Source organism: Microcebus murinus, chromosome 2, assembly GCF_040939455.1.
Source record: "Microcebus murinus isolate Inina chromosome 2, M.murinus_Inina_mat1.0, whole genome shotgun sequence".
Classification (NCBI taxonomy): domain Eukaryota; kingdom Metazoa; phylum Chordata; class Mammalia; order Primates; family Cheirogaleidae; genus Microcebus; species Microcebus murinus.
In genome coordinates this window covers 116981984-117003488 of record NC_134105.1, presented here as the reverse complement: position 1 = coordinate 117003488, position 21505 = coordinate 116981984, and positions in this window count along the sequence as shown.

Here is a 21505-nt window from a genome sequence, read left to right as displayed (position 1 = left end):
ATAGTAAGTTTTTAACCTGTTTATAACAATTGTATTATTTGTTCATATGATTTAATTAAATATTATATAAAGTGATGAAAGATATATTACAGAAATCAATAGTTTCAATAAGTGCTCTGCAAAGACTTGATAAATAGAATTGGCTAAAAGATTGTCAAAATAGAAAACAGTTGGGACTGAAAGGATTGAAAACAAGTTATGCAAATCTAAAATTCTGCATGTAAGTTGCTTCATGTTATCTTAAATATCTCTCTGCATCTGAAAGAAAGTCATAGGTAATACTGTGTGTGGTTTGTGGGTTTGGTTAATACAAGAAAAAAATTAAATGTTCTTATTAGTGGCTACTAATTCAGAATAAATGACTAAGCCTTTCATCAAAAGATTGACAAATGAATGAAGTTTAATGTTTTAACTTAAAATTAAAATGTTTGTATTAGTTTGCTAGGACTGCTATCACAAAGTACCTCAGACTAGGAGGCTTAAACAACAGAAATTTATTTTCTCTCAATTCTGGAGGCTAGACGTTCAAGATCAAAGTGTCAGCAAGGTTAGCTTCTTCTGAGGCCTCTCTCCTTAGCTTATAGAGGGATGTCTTCTTCTCCCTGGTCTTCCTTCTGTGTGTGTCTGTGTTCTAGTCTCTTATAAAAACATCAGTTATATTAAATTAGAGCCCACCCAAATGACTTTTTTTTTGGAGATGTAGTCTCACTCTGTCAGCCAGGCTAGTGGCACAATCATAGCTCACTGCAGCCTCAAACACCTGGGCTCAAATGATCCTCCTGCCTCAGCTGCTCAAGTAGCTGAGACTATAGGAGTGAGCCACAGCGCCCAGCCTAATGATCTTACTTTAACTTAATTACCTCTTTAAAGAACCTATCTCCAGTCACATTCTAAGGTACTGGTGGTCAGTACTTCAATATATGAATTTGGGGGGGGCATAATTCTGTCTATAACAATGTGTAAGGTATGATTTTTATGATTTCATGCTTTTACCAATGTTTTTTGACAAGGCAGCCTGTTAGCTACCTACTGAGGGGCATGATTAAGAGAGTGGGCCCTGCAGCCAGAGCATCAGCTCTGCCGCTTAGTAATTGTATACCTTGGAAAAGTTAGATAGTCTCCTTGTGCCTAGGTTTCCCTATCTGTAACACGAGGATAATAACAGTACCTGCCTTTTCAGGTTATTGGTGAGAATCAAATGAGCAAATACATGTAAAACATTTAGAATGATGTCTGGCATACAGTCAACACTCAATCAATGCTGACTATAATTAATTATGTGTCTTAAATATGATAACCACAAGCATTTTGAAAGATTCTTCTCATAGTGTGGTAGGGTTCCCTGGGGAGCACAAACTGAGATTCACAATCCAGTGGTTTGTGGAGATGACAGACCTGTGATCTTTGCAAGAATCTGTTTGCATGAACTGATATGGGTATAGTTGTTCCTCAGTAGGAGTGGAGGATTGGCTGCAGAAGCCCCCAAGATGGCTCATAGCCCTTATATGAAATGATGTAGTGTTTATATATAACCTATGCACATTCTCCTGTATACTTTAAATCATTCCAGATTATTTATAACAACTAATATAATATAAATGCTATATAAATAGTTACCATCGTGTATTGTTTTTTTACTTGTATTATTTTTTATTGTTGTAGTGTTATTTTATATTTATTTCCTATGTATTTTTGAACTGTGGTTGTTTGAATCTGCAGATGTGGAACTCATGGATGTGGACAGCCAACTGCATAGGCTTTTGCTTAGAAGGCAGAGGAGTTATACACAAAAGCAAAAATCAGGGTAAACAACAATGGCCAGGACAATGGCATGATGTCTTCCTTTCCACCTGATCTCATGAACCGGTGTTTTTAACCTTTTTATAGAGAGATATTATAGACAAAAGCTGTAAGATCTGTTTGCCAGAAAGATGTGTGGGGACTCTGGGCACAAGCAGAGCTACGGTGGGGCTCTGTGACAACATGCGGCCCAGAATAGGAAAGAAGAACTCTCTCTGTGCCTCATCTTACAAGGTAGGTCTAGTAGTCTGGGCACAACCTGTCCACCGGCATTGACTGCTTTACCTGGTAGGGCGGGGCACTGTCAGAACAGGCAACTGCAGAGTGCTTGACAAGGAGGCTGTCAACGAGATGTATAAGCATACTCACTCTTCACACGTGTAAGCGCCTCTCTTGGGGTCTTGTAGAGATAATTGGGAGAAATCGTGAGGGTATAGGTACCCAGGAGTAAGAAGAGACAAGTTCTTGAAAAATTTAGTTTTTAAGCATTGGTTATTTTTTTATACCTGCTGTCATTTGGGTTACAATAAGAAACTTTTCTCTATAAGGCACCTAGTTGTCCTTTTGACAATTTCGTGCATCACAGTATGATGGAGAAATGTAACTTCATAATTTTGACAAAGATTGACTCAAGAATTTTCATAGAACACTGTGTGTGTGTGTGTGTGTGTGTGTGTGTGTGTGTGTGTGTGTGAAGGATTTATAGTGCAGACTGTGCTGTGTAGCCCAACCTTTGCCACCCTACCTCCCCTTTCCGGTGGGAAGGAAAATTCTTTCCCTAGCTGCTGGTAGTTCTGCTAGCTGAAAGCCTTTGTCTGTCAGGTTTCTCTTGGAGTTCCCTCCCTGATATCACATCACTTTTCCAGGGCAGCCTTTGTCCAAGGACTGGAAGTTATATAGGCTCTGCCCCTGGCCCCAGCTTAGACAACTCAGAAGGAACTTTCCAATTTCAGAGCTGCCTCTGAGTTTAGATGGGTCCTTCGTTGTGTCAGCACTGCAGTCTAACCACAAATACGCCAATTGTCCATAATAACAGGATGAATAAATAAATTGTCCTTTATGCATGTAATGGAGTAGTTAATAACAATGACAATAATCAAACTACAGTTATATGCATCACCATGGATGAATCACACTCAATGTACTCTCGAGTAAAAGAAGACACAAAAGGCTATGTATTGAACAGGGATATAAATTTCAAGAATAGACCAATTATACTTTGTCTTCTGAGGGAGATGAGCTGCTTGCAGGTCAGTGAGAAATTCGTAGCATGAATAAAAATTTTGTCATTTTATAAAAACCGAGAAGATCTTGGAATTGGATGCTCAGATGCAATTTTGCATATGTACTGCTATCCTGAGAATTCATTATGAATTTAGCTATCACATGCAGGAAATAGATACTAGAATATCACAAGAACCAATGATGGTGGCTAAAATGAATAATTCTGCCCATCAACAGATATCATTAGGAGAGTAAAAAGATAAGCCACAGAGTAGAAAAAGCTATTTGTAACACAAATAGCTTATCATAGGACTAATATTCAGAATCTATAAAGAACACCTACAAATTAATAAGAAAATGACAGACAACCTAATTAAAAAAGAGTAAAAGACTTGAACAGGCACATTGAAAAAGGAGAGACTCAAATGCCAATAAACATATTGAAAGTTGCTCAAAATTAATAGTTCTCCAGGGAAATCTAAATAAAACTTTGACATAAGCCTGTAACATCCAGGCACCAGCAAGTGATGGCAAGGATATTGAGTTGGTGGAAGTGTAAATTGGTACAATACATTTAGAAAACTTATACTATGTATCAATCAAAGATGAGCATACGTATTCCCCATGATGTAGCAATAGTACCCCTAATTATATATCAACAGAAGTATATACATTTAATGACTAAAGAATATGTACAGGAATGCTTATAGTGGAACTATTCAGGATAACCCAAAATGAAAATAAGTCAAATGTCCAACAATAATAGAATGGATAAATAATTGTACTCTATGTGTATAATGAAGTACTAAATAACAATGACAATAATCAAACTACAGTTACATGTATCAACATGGATGAATCTCACTCAACAAAATGTTGAGGGAAAGAAACAAGACACAAAAGGTATGTAAAGAATAGGTTTAATTTCAAAAACAAAGCAAAATTATCTATGGTGTTATAAATCACCTTTTACCCTTCATTGGGGGAGGGTGCAGTATAGCACCTAGAGAGAAGCACCAGGGGGCTTCTCTGAGAGCGATGATGAGTTATTGTTTTTGATCTATCTCCCCATTACATGGGTGTGTTTACTTTGAGAATATTTAAGTTGTACAATGTATACTTCAAAAAAGGAAGGGAGAACATACTCTAAAGGGAGTTTGGTCACATTATGGCAAAAATACTTCTTATTCTTGCTGTTCAGTGAGAGAATAAGAAAATAATTTGGAAATAGTTAATTTGCATTGAATTCCTTAAAGGGGATTTTTAATAATTTGGAGGCTACTACATGGAAATTTGATATTTCTTAAAATTGAAGTTTAAGGGTTATAACTCTTTTCAATCTTTCTATAATTAGTATTCAATCATGACTTCTAATTCTTGAGGTTATTAGGCTTGAATACTTTTCTTAAATGAAACATTCTTTTCATTAATTTTGACTAATGAAGAAAAATGTGGCTATTTGCATGCTGCCTATTGCAGGCTGTGATTTAGGGTGCTGGAGAATACCAGGGATGGATGGTTGTTTGATAAATGGAATAGTAATTTAACACTACATCTGCCTCGTGGTGCACGGACCCACAGGGAAAAGATGCAGGTCACGGGTAGACATTAAACTTTCTTAAAAACTAACAAAGTTGTAAAGTCTGAATAGAAACCTTTGAAAACTATTGTGAGGATAAAGGGAGTCACAGTGAGAAGTCTCTGGAGTCAAACCCCAAAGAGGGAATGCTGAGGACCAAAGTAATCCATTCCTGGGAGAACCATTCAGATAACAGTAAATCCATAAAAGATAATGTTCTCCTCTTTTTTACTTTGAACATGTGTCTGTCAGCTGACAAATTGCTGCTTATAGAACAGTTAAAGGTGGAATAATTTAGTTTGAGCCAGAGTTCTATCCAAGAAGTCCAGAAGCAAAGTAACAGACAGTACAAGAACCCTATACTACAGCTAAGCCACATCTCCAAAGCTAAGAGTGGGTTCCCAGTGGAATTCAAGGCAGAATTTCCTAATTGTTTTATATGTTAGAAACTAACATAGCCAAATGCCACCTTTTCAGACACAAATTACAATGATGCACCTGTTCTCAATCATAGTCTTCTATCAGTTTGGCATGATTTTTATTTTTGCAACAAGAAATTTTAAGAACAGTGGAAATATCTTAATACTTTGTGAAGCAATGTATACTTTCTCTAGAAATTTTGCCATTTGGTGGCCACAAATTCCCTCAGGGAATGAGACAAAAATAATACTGCCTTCTTAGTTGACCTTTACACTTTCTTCAGCAGACACAGAATCAGTGTGAAAATTCAAAGGGTACAATGCCCCTTTTATACCTGTTTTCTTAATGCCCTTCATGTGACCTGTGTCTTCCAGCAGCTTCAAGGTGGTGAAATATATTTCTTTCTGGAACCATCCAATAGCCTACAGACTCACCTGGCTCATAGGATCTTGGGAAATTTGATTGCCTTAAAATTGGAGGTGGTACCCAGGAAGTGAGCAGTGCACCTAGCCTGGCTGAAAGGAGAACACTTGGGTGAAGTGTTCTCCAAGACAGGAGAGTATGAATCTGGGGCTGGCTGCCAGCAGATACGTGGGGAGAATGTGCTTTCTGAGTGAAGCCAAGTGGAGAAAATTGTCAGGCAGACACAGAAGGAATCTTGTGGCTTTGAGTCTCTGCCTAAAGGCTCTTAGGCTCTGATTCTTATATCTCTTCTTTCAGCTCTGTGAATTGCTCAAGTATGCTCCAGAGCTTTGTGAATGAAGGAATTCCCTTTGTACACAAGCCAGTTAGAAATGATTTCTGTCACTAGCAACTAAAAAGTCCTGGTGAATAGGAGGACATTGTCAAGAGTAATAGTAAGCCCCCAAACTGTCAGTTGCTCCTAATTTGGAATTACATTAGTCCCCCCTTATCTGTGGAGGTAACACTCCAAGACTCCCAGTGGATGCTTGAAATCCTGGATAGTACCAAACTCTGTATAGTTGTCCCTTTGGATCTGAGGAGGATTGGTTTCAGGATCCCTGAGAATAACAAAATCTGCAGATACTCAAGTCTCTTATATAAAATAATATAGTATTTGTGTATAAATTCTGCACATCCTTTTGTATAATTTAAATCATCTCTGGATTACCTATAATGTCTAATACAATGTAAATAAATGTTATAGTGTAGATTTAAAATTTTTATTCTTTTTTATTATTCTATGTTTTTAAAAAAATATTTTCAATCTGCTGTTTAAATGAAGGATGCTGAATCTTTGTATATGGGGGGGGCAACTGTATATACTGTTCTTTGATCTGCTGAGACGGCTACTAAGTGACTAATGGGCAGGTAACCTAAATGGTGTGAATACTCTGGACAAGAGGATAATTCACATCCTGGACAATCTGAAGTGGAACAACATGAGATTTCACCATGTTACTCAGAATGGCATGTGATTTAAAACTTATGATTTATTTCTGGAATTTTCCATCTAATATTTTTGGACCACAGTTGACCATGGGTAACTGAAACCACAGAAAGAGGGGACCACAGTGGATAAGTGGGCACTACTGTGTGCCTGAAAAGGAAGCCTGCTGAAGAAGAGGACATTTGTCCCATGTCATTAACCATGGATCTTGCTTGTCTCGTTACTGACCTTCTCTTCCAATTGCAATTTCTTGGTGGATTTGGATTTGAGGGTGAGAAGAGGGAGCTAATCATCCCATCTGGAGCTGTTCTTGACACATGGTCCCCTAAAAACACTTTGTATGTTCTTATTTTCTATGGCATCCATGGAGTTCCTTTCTGATCATTCATCAAAGTAAGGGGCCATCTGCTCTGGGCTCAGTCTGCTCCATGAATGAAATTCAGGCATATGTTACGTGGCTCCATTCCAGCTTCTCCTTCTTCACAGCTGCTGCATCCCTTTGAACAGCCCATGGGGCATAACTGCTGTCTCACCTTACTGCAAGGTGCATGACCCCTTTGCTTCCAGTCCTATTTCGCTTTGAAAAATACCTGCACCCCATGCTGTTCAGGTGTTATTTTAGTGTATGGTATTACTCACCATACACTACACCACTAATTGTTTGGACTTCTTTGGCAATAACCCATTTTACCAATGAAAGGCTTTAATGGAAATTCAACATTTCAACCAATTCTTCTATTACAGGAAGAATAACAAATTTCAATTTATATATACCAATCCCTTTGAAGTGTATTATTGACATTTGCTAACCAATCTCCTTGATATCTTTGGAATCTTCACCTCACAGGGAAGGGCTGGAAGTTAGAAACAACCTTGAAACTACAGAGTCTAAAATGAATGAAAATAGTCCCAGTGAATGGGAATAAAGTAACAGAACTAAAAAGAAAGTTTCAAAAGGCCTTATTTATAAAAACTGCATGCATGTGTGTGTGTGCATATGTACTTGACAAATGCTCTTCTCTCCCAAACCAGAGAACCAGAGATAGGCCTGTGGGCATGACTAGGAGGAAGAGAATTTTCATTTATGTGTTTGTATAGAAAAAAAATCACTATTCCAAGATTTTCTGTATTCTAGATAATATAAAGTTGGACAAATATTTGACTTCTCTGATTCTTACTTTGCTAATCTATAGGTTGGCAATAATATCTACATGAAAGAGTTTTTGTGAACAAACTAAATATTGACTATAGTGCCTACTTACTATGTACTAAGCATTCAATAATATCACAGTGCCTTGCATACTATAGGTGCTTATTAAGTATTCCTTAATTGAACGAATGAATGAAAATACTATATAGAAAGATTACGGTCTGCCAGGCACACGGTTGGTATAATTTGGTGCCTTTTATGCTACTAAAAAGATATACTCCCACCATAATTTCTATGGTGATTGATTTATAACTCTGAGCTTAGCTTGATCTGGAAAATTTATAAAACATAAAATCTGGGCTATGTAAATAGTCTTAGTTAACAGCTGAGTGGCACTAGTAACATCCCTAAGATCTTTATGACCCGGGCATCATTACTTTCTAGAATTTTAAACAATAGATAACGTTTCTGAGAGAAATTAGAGAATAGAAAGCAAAGATTTAATTAAGGATCAATTTCATCAGTGAAAAAGGCAGGTAAACAGAATTGAATGGAACATGATTTTTAATAGCTTTATTGAAGTATAATTAACACATAATAAACTTCACGTATTTAAGATGCACAATTTGATAGGTTTTGACAAATGCATATGTGTATGAAACCATCAACAGAATCAAGAGTGAGCATGTCAATCACTCGCAAGCATCCTATTGCCCCCTGTAGCCTCTCCTCCTCTTCTTCTTTCCCCTTGAAACCACTGATCATTTTCTATTACTATGGATTAGTTTAGATTTTTTAGAATTTTATATAAATATCATCACATAACACATGCTCTCCTTAATGTTTGGCTATTTTCATTCAGTATAATTATTCTGAGATACGTCCCTATTGCTGCATTTATCCAGAATCCATTGCATTTTATTTCTGAGTAACAGTCCATTGTATGGCTATAACACAAGTTGTTTGTCCTGTTGTTGTCACACAAGTTGTCACCTGTTGATGAACTTTTGGGTTGTTTCCTGGTCTTGGCTATTACAAATAAAGTTACTATGAATATTTGTGTATAAGTCTGTATGTGAATATATTATACTTTAACTTCTATGGAGGAGTAGAATGCCTGGATAATATGGTAGGCGTGCATTTAACTTTTCAAGAAACTGCCAAACTGCCTTCTAAAATGGTTGTACCATCTTGCATTTCCACCAGCAGTTCCAGTTCCTCCACATCCTCACCAATCCTAGTCAGTTGTTTTAAGTTACCCATTCTAACAGGTGTGCAGTGATATGTTTTTAATTTGCATTTCCTTAATGGCTAATGATATTTAAGCATTTTTTCATGCTCTTATTTGCCTTATAGATCTTTGATCAAGTATCTGTACAGATCTTTCCTAATTGTTTAAATTAGGTTGTTTGTTTTCTTATTGTTGAGTTTTAAGTGTTCTTTATAGATTCTGGATACAAGTTCTTTATGAGCTTTGTGATTTGCAATTGATTGCATATGATTTGAAATTTATTTGAAAATATTTTCTCCCAGTCTGTGGCTTGTTTTATCATGTTCTATTTTTGTTTTTTTTATTTCAAAATATTATGGGGGTATAAATGTTTTGGTTGCATGTATCAATTTTATTATGCTTCAGTCAGGGTTATAAGTGTGCCCATCACCAAGATAGTGTTCATTGTACCCAATAGGTAGGTTTTCACCCATTTCCTCCTCCTCACTCCCCCCTGTTTGATTTCCACTGAGTTTTATTTCCCTCTGTGCACATGTGTGCTCATCGGTTAATTCCAGTTTAATAGTTAATGGTGTTTGTTTCTCCATTCATTAGAGAGTTCACTTAGGATAATGGTCTCTAGTTCCACCCAAATTGTTGGAAAGGGCTTTAATTAATCCTTCTTCATGGCTGAATATTATTCCATAAACTACATTTACCACATTTCATTAGTCCACTCTTGAATTGATGGGCACTTGGGTTGATTCCACATCTTTGTAATTGTGAATTGTGCTGCAATAAACATTCATGTGTAGGTGTATTTTTGACAAAATGACTTCTTTTAGGGATCGCTGGATCAAATGGTAGGTCTACATTTAGTTCTTTGAGGAATCTCCATATGTTTTCCATAGACGACGTACTAATTTGCAGTCCCACCAACATTGTATAAGAGCTCCTTTCTGTCTGCATTCACATGAGAATCTATTGTTTCTGGACGTTTTAATAAAAGTCATTCTAACTGGGATAAGGTGATATCTCATAGTGGTTTTAATTTGCATTTCCCTGATAATTAGTGACATTGAGCTTTTTTTCATATGTTTATTAGCAATTTGTCTATCTTCTTTTGAAAAGAAGCTTCTGTTCATGTCTGTTGCCTACTTTTTAATGGGTTTTTTTTTCATGCTGATTTGCTTGGGTTTTTTGTATATTCTTGTTATTAGCCATTTATTGGTTAGATAGTTTGGGAATATTTTCTCCCATTCCCTGTCTATTTGCTCTGTTGATTATTTCTTTAGCTGTACAGAAGATTTTTAATGTAATAAAGTCTCATTTATTTATTTTTGTTGTTGCTGTGATTGCCACTGGGGTCTTAGTTATATATTCCTTGCCTAGGCCAATATCTAGAAGAGTTTTTCCAACATTTTCTTCTAGAATTCCTATGGTTTCATGCCTTACATTTAAGTCTTTTATCTATCTTGGATTAATTTTTGTGAGTGGTAGAGATATGGATCCTGATTCAACCTTTTGTATGTTGCTATCCTAGCAATTTTCCTAGCACCATTTATTGAATAGGGCATCTTTTTTCCAGTGTATATTGTTGTCTGCTTTGTCAAAGATCAGTTGGCTGTATGTGAATAGTTTTATATCTGGGTTCTCCGTTCTGTTCCATTGGTCTGTGTCTCTATTTTTGTGCCAGTACCATGCTGTTTTAGTTATTATAGCTTTATAGTATAGTTTGAAGTCTGATAATGTGATGCCTCCAGATTTGTTCTTTTCTCTTAAGACTGCTTTGGTTATTCAGGCTCTTTTCTGGTTCCAAATGAAGCATAGAATTATCTTTTCTAGATCTGTGAAATATGATGTTGGTATTTCGATGGGGATTGTATTGAATTAGTAAATCACTTTGCATACTATGGGTATTTTAACAATATTGATTCTCTCTATCCATGAGCATGATATATTTTTCCATTTGTTTGTGTGATGACAATTTCTTTCTTCAGTGTTTCATAGTTCTCATTGTGGGATCTTTCACCTCTTTGGTCAACTATATTCCTAGGTATTTTATTTTCTTTATAGGTATTTAATGGTATTGAGTATTTGATTTGACTGTCAGCTTGACTATTATTGGTATATAGGAATGCTATTGATTTTCATACGTTAATTTTATAACCTGAGACTTTGCTGAATTTATATATCAATTCCAGGAGTCTCTTGGTGGAGTCTTGGGTGTTTTCTATGTATAAGATCATATCATCAGCAAAAAATGATAGTTTGACCTACTCTTTCCTGAATTAGATACCCTTAATTTCTTTTCCTTGCTTGATTGCTCTGGCTAGGACTTCCAGCACTATTTTAAATAGAAGTGGTGAAAGTGGGCGCACTTGTATTGTTCCAGTCTTAGTGGGGATGCTTTAAACTTTTCCCCATTCAGTTTGATGTTAGCTGTGGGTGTTTTATATATGGCTTTTATAATCTGGAGATATGTTATTTCTATGCCTAGCTTTTTGAGGGTTTTTATCATGAAAGGGTGCTATATTTTGTTGAATGCTTTTTCTGAATCTATGGAGATGATCATATGGTCTTGTTTTTGTTTCTGTTTATGTGGTGAATCAAATTTATGGATTCACATATGTTGAACAATCCTTACATCTCTGGATGAAGCTGACTCAGTCATGGTGGATTATTTTTGATGTGCGGTTGAATTTGGTTTGCTAGTATTTTGGTGAGGAATTTTATGTCTATATTCATAAGGGATATTGGGCTACAGTTTTCTTCTTTTGTTGTGTTATTTCCTGGCTTTGGTATCAAGGTGATACTGTCTTTGTGGAATGAGTTGGGGGGATTCCCTCCTTCTTGATGTTATGAATGCCACCTCTTCTTTGTAGGTCTGGTAAAATTTGGCTGTGAATCCATGTCATTCAGGGCTTTTTTTGTTGGAAGATTTTTTATGACTGCTTCAATGTTATTGTTTACTATTGGTCTAGTCAGGAGTTCTATTTCCTCCTGCCTGAGTCTTGGGAGGTTGTGTGTTGCAGGAATTTGTCCATTTCCTCTACCTTTTTGAGTTTTTATATGTAAAAATTTTCACAGTATTCACAGATGATAATTAGTATTTCTGTGGTATCAGATGTAATATCCCCTTTTTAGGTTCTGATTGAGTTTATTTGGGTCTTTTTTCTTCTATTCCTGATTAATCTAGCAAGAGGGCTATGAACTTTTTTTTTTACTTTCCAAAGAAGCAACTTTTTGTTTCATTGATCCTTTGGATTGCTTTTTTGCTTTCCATTTCATTTAGTTCTGGTGTGGCCTTAGTTATTTCTTTTCCTCTGTTGGCTTGGAGTTTTATTTGCTCATCCTTCTCTAGTTTCTTGAGACATGTTATTAGATTGTTCATTTGTGATCTTCATGTCTTTTAGAAGTGGGGATTTAAGTCTAATGAATTTTCCTCTTAGGTTCGCCTTTTCTGAATCCCATAGATTTTGGTAGTTTGTGTCTCCTTTGTCATTCAGTTCAAGGAAACTTTTGATTTGCATCTTAATTTCCTTATGGACCCAATAATTGTTCAGCAGCAGGTTCTTTAATTTCCATGGCTTTGTGTCAAATTGAGAGTTTCTCTTGGAGTTGATGTCTAGTTGTTTTCTGCTATGGTCTGAGAAGACACATGGTATGATTTCTATTGTTTTGAATTTATTGAGACATGTTTTGTGGCCTAAGATATGATCAATCTTGGAAAATGTTCCATGTGCTGATGAGAAGATTTCAGTAGTGTTTGGGTTAAATCATGTTGTCTGTGAATAAATAGTTTTATTTCTTTCTTTTCAATCTGCATAACTTTTATTTATTCTTTTTACCATATTTCACTGATTAGACAGAGTCCCCTGAAGTCTATCTGGATTTCCTCTTAATGTACTATGTACTGGCAACTCTCACAAAGCAGAAATCTGAGGTAATCGTAGGACTTACCTTGTTCATTTTCTGTTTCTCAGCTATGATTGTCCTCTGTTGCCTAATATCCAGTGTCTTAAAAACCATTGTTTTATCTTTGCCTGGTTCTTTTTGTTGTTCCAAAGGAGACAGTAAATATTGTCCTCATTATTTCACATATGTAGGAAGTATAAGAAGTCTTGAGACAGATGATATTTAAAAGTAATATAGCAGATGCTGAGAGTTTGAACAGTCCATAATGACCCTAAACAATTTTTTCCATTCTTGCATATACACTAGGTTTGGCATCATCCCTTAAACACGGGCTTACTAGAGCAATGGAGCAAGTGATTCTTATTCACCATCCTCATCCCCTGCAACAGATTTAATAAGAAGGAAAATTTGTTAAAGAGATGCTGGGAAGAATTTAATAGACCCCCTTCCTCCTGCCCCTCCAAAAAAAGTCAGGCCACTATTTCCTTAGTTTTTACAGTTTCTGGAGAATCACAGAATATCCATGACTTGGGAGTATAGAGTTGACCTGTATTTATATTATTATAGTAGGAGTATCCATCACTGTCATTCTTAGGGACAGACAGCGGGAATTCAACATGTTGTCTTTTTTGCTTTCTATCCAGACTTGTGGGTCCTCACTGTATTTAAAAGAGTTTGTTTAAACCTCTCTGGTTGTCTCCTTGTAGGTGGTAAGCAGTCTTGACTGCAGCCTAGCCAACTCAAGTGTTTCTCACGGTAAGCAGGGGCTTCAAAGCTATGTCACCATCCCAATTCACCTCCCAGCATGAGTGAGTTCTAGAGGGGATCTCATACACCTAGTGTGCATTCCATTGCTCTTGAGTCCCTAGAGTGACTTACTGTTTCTTTGGAAAAGCTTTGGTGAAGAGGTCTGTCACCCTTACACATACATCTTAGGGGTTTGATTTCTCACTTGAAAGGCAATTAACCAAGGGATCTTACTATACCAATTGGCCTTTAGGTAAGCTATTCCTGTGGAAAAACTTTTCCAATGTTTGCTATGGCCAAAGCTTTTCATTTACATTTGATATTCTTGTAATCTTGTGCCAAAAAAAAAAAAAATAGTATCTTTTAAGTTCTCTGCCTTCCCAGATGGCAAAGTCATTAGCAAAGCTCCTGAAACTAACTTGGTCATTTTGAGCAACAGCAATTTTTAACCACGTCCTTTCATTTAGGGCTATAGAGAGGATCTCGATACTTTCTTTAGGCCTGGGATACTCTTTCCTTTGATCATTTCTCTCAGCTTGGGTTAGTTCACTATGCTTTCTTCCATTCCTCTGCCACCAGCTCAAAGATTGGCTTAGTATCCATGATGGGGTTGTAGGATAAAAACGGCACAGTCCAGCCAAGGGGAACTGAATTAGAGGGGACTGGGAGAACCCTAGATTAGGATACTAAGTCATCAAATATTATCTACTTACAAAGACATAATTTGTACAAAAAATGAGCACTAAGGTCCTTGCCATCTAAACAGGTTTGTGATGATCTATTAGGGAATATGAGAATAAGTGAAGGATAAAGAAAAAGGATTATTGTCTCAAAGTGTACTGTGGAAGAGAATCACATGACCCAATGAGGAGGTAGTGAAAAAAGGCAAGAGATTTTCCATTTAGAGGTAACCTGGCAAGTTTTATCAATTACCTCCATGTTTCCTGTACTCTAAAATATGAAGAATGATTTTTAATCCATTTCTACAGTGCTTTTTCCCTTAAAATTATCCTCAGCCAAATCACTGCATTGCTAAAACCAACTGGTGTTTATAGTACATTGGCAAGAAAGTCACATATATTTATCTTTATTTTTAATTGAATTTTCATTCATTCTTTTTTCAGTACTAGTTGAAAACATGGATTAGTTAGTTTCCTGTTGCCATTGTAACAAATTATCAGAAACACAACACAGATTTATTATCTTATGGTTCTGGAGGCCAGAAGTTTGAAACAAGTTTTAATTTGCTTAAAGTTAAGGTGCCAGCAGGATTAGTTCTTTCTGGAGGCTCTAGGGGAGATTTGATTCCTTGCCTTTTCCACCTTCTGGATGCCATCTACATCCTTGGGTTCTTGGCTACTTTGCTATGTCTTCAAAGCCAGCAGCATAGTACTTCAAATCTCTTTCTCTCTGCCCTTCTTCATCTGTCATCACATCACCTCCTGTCTCCCTCATCGCCCGCCTCCCTCTTACAAGGATGCCTGTGATTACATTGGGGCCCACTTGGATAATCTAGCATAATTTCTTCATCACAAGATATTTAATTTAACCACACCTGCAAAGTTTCTTTTGTCATATAAGGGTAATGTTCACAGGTACCAGGGATTAGAACATGGGCCATGACTGACCCTACTATACATGGCATTTTGAGAAACGGCAGATGTACCCAGCAGTACACTGGCTCCAGATATATCTTTCTGTATCACTTTAGTTTTTTCCCACATGACTTCATTCTTTGATTGTATCTTAAATGCCTCACAGAATCAACTCCAATCTCTCTGTGAAAGTAGTGCTTGCAATACTATTTGTTGCTTGACCTTGTTTACCACTTACTTCATTTGCATGCGGTTTTGCTGCTTATTAAAAACACTTTTCTCCCCTGTGATTCTCATTTATTTTTTTAAAGTAATGAACGTCTTTTAGGGTCTAGATACTAAATTAGGTAGTATAATAGGTATGCAAAAATATATAAAACATGTTCCTTATCTTCAAGAGGCAGAAGGAGAAGTCTTAGGAAACTTCGTTTTGCATATGTGAAAATTGAGGCTCACAGGGGAGTTAGGCGGCTTACCCAAGGGTTTTCATCAAGCAGATAGTAAACTTGGATCTAATCTTCAGATCTGAGTCCAGAGAAATTACTCATATGGTAAATCTAACTATTCAGAATATTGTTCAGTGAAAGGTAATAAGCATCTCAACTCTGGACTCATGCTTCAGAGGCTGCCTTCTGATTAGAATTCTGAACGTTTGTACCAAGACTTTGTGAATCTGATTCCAGCTTCTCAGAGCTCTATTTACTCTTACACACAATTCTAATAATGCATTTTCTCATTCCATGTCCCACTGGAAGCAGCAAGTAAGGCTTAGTATGTGGATGGGGTTTGGGTGGGAGGAGGGTATGGAGAAGAGGGGTAAACTAGGGATTGCAATGGCAGAAGAGGAACACCTGAAAGCTTAACAGCAAGTGAGACAGAAAATGCTGTTGAAGACAACCAGACAAAACCAAGGATAGAATCTGGTGCCATCCATATGAAGGAAAAACTCTTGTCTTAACCGTTTTTGCAAGTAATATCTCACCTGCTTACAAAAGAAAATTGAAACACAACTCTGTCAACACCCTATTCCCTTGAGTACAGGAATTTGATACTCAGTGATCCTACCACTTTTTCACTGTCCCTAATCCCCCTCCTATCTTTCCTTCCCTTTCTCACCAGCTTCTTTTCCAAGGTCATATGTTAATCATTCCCCTGGAAAGCATCCTCAACTACATTGTCCATCAATTATTTTGCCCTCTTTACCAGATTTGACTTAGAAAGTTAAACAGAACTGACTACTCCTTGCCTGCCCCCAGATAGCTGACTATGGCTGGAGGAAATCACACTGCCATACTGATTGGTCTCATTTCATATTTATATTCTTGTTCATTGACTTGCTTCCTGATTCACTGAGAAAACAGATGCAGTCTGACGTGAATCCCCCAAATCTTGCAATTTTGTCATTTTTATACAACCTGACAACTGTGCAATAAATTCTCATATTAGTTTGGAGATACTGTTTTTTTCCGGCTGCACCTTCTCAGTCTTTGTTTATTTCTCCTCATTTTCCCAATCTTTAAGTATCGTAGTACCCCAAAGGCTTGGTCTTTGTATCTCTTCTCCTTTCTAGCTCCTTTCAAACTTTAGATAATGCAATGCAACAGAAGTCTTTTAAATTCTATTTATATGCTAATGACACACAAATTAATACCTCTAATCTAAACTTTTCCCCTGAGTTCTAGACTAATATTTGCAACTTCCTATTTGTATTATTATGTGGACATCTAATAGACACTCCGACTTAATATGTCTAAAATGAGATCTTGGTATTTACCTTTCCCTACCAAACCTATTCTTCCTGGTCTTTTCCATTTCAATGAATGCAAAGTCCATTCTTTGGATTGCTCAAGCCAAAATCCTACATCTGAACTATCAGCAAATGCTTTGCCTTTATCTTCAAAATATATCCAGAATGTGACAACTTCTCACTATGTCTATTGCTATTACTCTTATCCAAGGCACTATTATTTCTCTATCTGGAGTTTTGTGTCAACTATCTAGCTTGTCTCCCTCTGTCCATCTTGTTTCTCTTAGTGTATTCTCAGCACAAGAGTCAGAGCATCTTTGTTAAAACTTGAGTCTGATCATATTACTTCTCTGCCGAAAGTCCTGTGATAAACCTCCATGTTATCCAGAATAAAAATTCAAATCCTTTCAATGACTTCTGTAGAATATGGATCTTTATTATCTTTGTGAATGCATCCTATACTATTATTACTTCCCCACTTTTTCCAGCACATGAATCTCTTAAGTTCCTCAAACATGTCAGGCTTGCTTCTATCTCAGGGCCTTTGTACTTGCTATAACCTCTGTCAGAATTCTGTTCCACCACTTTTTATGGCATACTTCTTCACTCCCTTAAGCTTTACACAAATAAACTTCTCAATGAAAGTCTTAAGACAGACTTCCTTGGCTGTCCTAGCTAAATTTGTAACCCTTCTTCCACCCCAGCAATTCTTACCTCCATATTCTCTTTTATTTTTCTCCTTTGCATTTATCATTGTCCAACCTACCATATATTTTACTTATTTATCGCATTTATTTTCAGTTACTCTCAGTAGAATGCAAATACTTTGAGGACAGCGATTTTTATCTGTTTCTTATGGTTTTGTTCTCTGCTTTATTTCCAGCTTCTAGAAAAGTACCTGGTACATATTAAGTGCTCCATATGCAAATATAAATAGCAGTGACCCCTCGCTAAAAAAAAAGATTCAAGCATGTCTTACATACTCCTACCTGAGGGCCAGAAACATATATATTGATATTTGATATATTTTAGAAAGATTTTGATGCACAATGCTTAAAAATCATCTTTTGATAAGTTGAAAGACCAAGCTTTTAACTATCTGAAGTATTCATAGACTTCAAACATTATTGGGATTATGGGGGGCATGGTTACTGGCACAGAGATGCAGTATCAGAAAGCTCTGCGATAGAAGTAGAGAGCTTTTATGTCTGCTCCATGCCCTTAGGAAATGTCACTTGGTTCCTTAAACCTAAGTTTCCAAAACTGTAAAATAAAAACATAAGACTACTTGGCTTCTAAGATCCTTTTCTGTGTCAAGAGAAGCCAATGTGTCTATGAAGGAAATGATGTCCTTAGTGCAGTGGTTCTCCTAGGTGGCCCCTGGTACAGCAGCATCACCTAGAAGCATATTAGAACTGCAAATTCTCAGGCTCCAGTCCAGATCTGCTGAGTTAGAAACTCTGAAGGCGGGTACCAGTATTAACAAGCCCACCCAGGCAATCGTGATGCATGCTAAAGTTTGTGAAACCACTGCTGTGGTCTATCATAGGCATCTCACAGCAGGGTCATGACTCCAAGCACCTTAGTTATCCCTCGATGATCCTGGCTACAGGGGGTGAAGTTGGCCCCTGTCAAGGCATAGGACTATTTCTATTCATGACTCTTAATGCTGAAATTTTACTTGAAGAGTTTTACAAAATAGTGTTCAGTCTTTTTTAAGTTTTGAAAAATGGATTCAATTTTGTAAGCACATGAGCTGATAAGGAGAGTTTGTACTTATAAGGATGATATAAAGAGCTTTAAAATAAAACCTGTGAGGAAAGAAGAAAGAGAGTAGATGTTTCAAACCTACAAAAATGCCCAGAAAAGATTTAAGAGCATACAAACTTTATATTTTGAGACCAAACACCCAAACTATTTTCTATCTTCCCACAAGATGAAACAGAGAAACAACAAACTGTGATAGAAAAGATGTAAAATAGCTATAAAGAAGAATCTTACAAGTATGAAAATGTAGCAGAATCTGTGTGTTAATATTTAAGCCATCCCAGAAAAAAATGGATTATTTTTAATCTGGCTTGAAGGCAAGAAAATTATTCCTATGAATCTAAGGAGATATTTTTCCATAGTGTAGTAAGTCATCTAGATTAGTGATTCTCAAACTTGTCTGAGCATCACAATTACCTGGAGTATTTTAAAAAATATATTAATTCTTGGGCACCACTTCCAGAAAGAATCTGTGCTCTTTAAAAGCACCTTATGTTATTATAATTTGAATTGAGATATGAGAAACACTGCTCTGAAAATAATTATCTGAAATTTTAAATGGGTGCTTATTTTATAACTAAGGTATTGGAATACAAATGAATATCAACAAGCACTAGTGTCTTAGCTCTGAATTTTAGAATTTATAACACTGTCTGTGAAAAAAATTAGTACTTGAAGTATAATACCACTTTCTGAAATCGTCTTATTTTAGGCTATGTGCCCTCCCAAAGCAGAGTGTGTAATATGAACTTGCCCAAAGAATTTTATTTTGGAGGTAATCCTAGGGAGTCATGGTGAGAACTAAGGAAAATAAAACAAAAAAGGTGAAAAAGCCAAAACAACAGTATATTACCAAGCTGATCACTCTGTGGGTAAATGGGGCTTGGTCTCACCAGGATCTTTTGAAAAGCTCATAGAATGCCTCTGAGTATTGCCCACCCTAGGGCTAACTAGAGAATTTTTTGTACATGGTCTCTCTCTCTCTCTCTCTCTCTCTCTCTCTCTTAAATTTCACAGTGGATAACAGACTTAAACCTGAGGCATAAAACTGTATGAATTCTAGAAGAAGAGGTTAGAAAAACTCTTTCAGATATTGGCCTAGGCAAAGAATTTATGAAGAAAACCCCAAAAGTAATCACAGCAATGACAAAAATAAATAAATGGGGAGGACCTGATTAAATTAAAAAGCTTCTGCACAGCCAAGGAAACAATTAATAGAGCGAATAGACAACCTACAGAATGGGAGAAAATATTTACATGCTATATATCCTATAAAGGACTAATAACCAGAATCTACAAAAAACTCAAGCAAGTCAACAAGAAAACATCAAACAACCCCATTAAAAAGTGGGCAAAGGACATGAACAGAAACTTTTCAAAAGAAGATAGACTAATGGCCAATAAGCATATGAAAAAATGCTGAATGTCTCTAATCATCAGGGAAATGCAAATGAAAACCACAATGAAATATCATCTAATTCCAGTGAGAATGGCTTTTATCAAAAAGTCCCCAAACAATAGATGCTGGCATGGACGCAGAGAGAAAGAATATGTATACACTGTTGGTGAAACTGCAAACTAGTGCAACCTCTGTGGAAAGAGGTATGGAGATAGCTCAAAGAACTAAAAGTAGACCTACTTTTGATCTAGCAATCCCACTTCTGGGTATTTACCCAAAGGAAAAAAAAAAGACATTTTATACGTGGTCTCTTATCCATTGTTGAAGAGTCAGCTGCACATGGCTGCTGGCAGAGTGGCATCATGCTGGCATCCCATCCTGAGATATCTGAGAAATCCTGGGGCAGAATGCAGAAGCAGGGCACACTGGTGGCGCAATACTGTCAGCTCAAGGGAGTGGAAGCCTCCAGGGCTGGAATCAGGGATGAGGCTGCAAAGATGTGAGGTGGAAGACAATTGTCATCTGATACAGATTATAATTTAAATAATATTATAATTATAACACACATCCATCACTAAGTTGAATATTGAAATAATATGTACATTGGAGTTATTATAACTAGGCATAAAGTATTACATAAAGAATAATATCATCTTGGTGTCTGAATAAACTACTTTAGCTGGAGATACAGCTATAACACCCTACAGCATTCTAGGTTATAGAATTTAATGTTTTAGGGAGAGGGGGAAAGGGCATTTATTGAAACCTTAAAATCTGTACCCCCATAATATGCCAAAATAAAAAATAAATAAATAAAAAATTAAAAAAAAATTTAATGTTTTAAATTATTTTCCAAGAACTTGAACTCTATTTAGATACAGTAGTCTCCCTTGTCTGCAGGGGATTCATTCCAATAAGTGGATGCCTGAAACCATGGCTAGCACCAAAGCCTATATATGCTGTGTTTCTTCCTAGACATACATACCTACCATAAAGTTTAATTTGTAAATTAGGCACAGTAAGAAATGAACAACAACTTATAATAGAATAGTACAATTATGACAATATACTACAATAAAATTGTGTGCATGTGGTCTCTCTCTCTTTCAAAACACCTTATTCTGCAGTGCACATCATTCTTGTGATGAAGAGAGGACAGAATTGGATGGCATGAGATTTCATTATACTACTCAGAATGGGGAGCAATTTAAAACCTATGAATTGTTTACTTCTAGAATTTTCCATTTAATATTTTTGGACTGTGGTTGACTGCAGGTAACTGAAACCATGGAATGTATAACCATGGATAAGGGCAGACTACTGTATACTGCATGTGCGAAAATAGTTTTAACCTTTTAGCATGAAAAAATTTAACATGTATAAAAGTAGAGAGGCTGATACAAGCCTCCCCTTTCTGTGTCTCCCACACACCCAACTTTAATAATCACCACCTCAGGTCAATTTTGTTTCATCTATATCTCTTCCTCCTGCCATTCAATTATTGCAAAGCAAACCTCAGACATCATATCATCTCATGA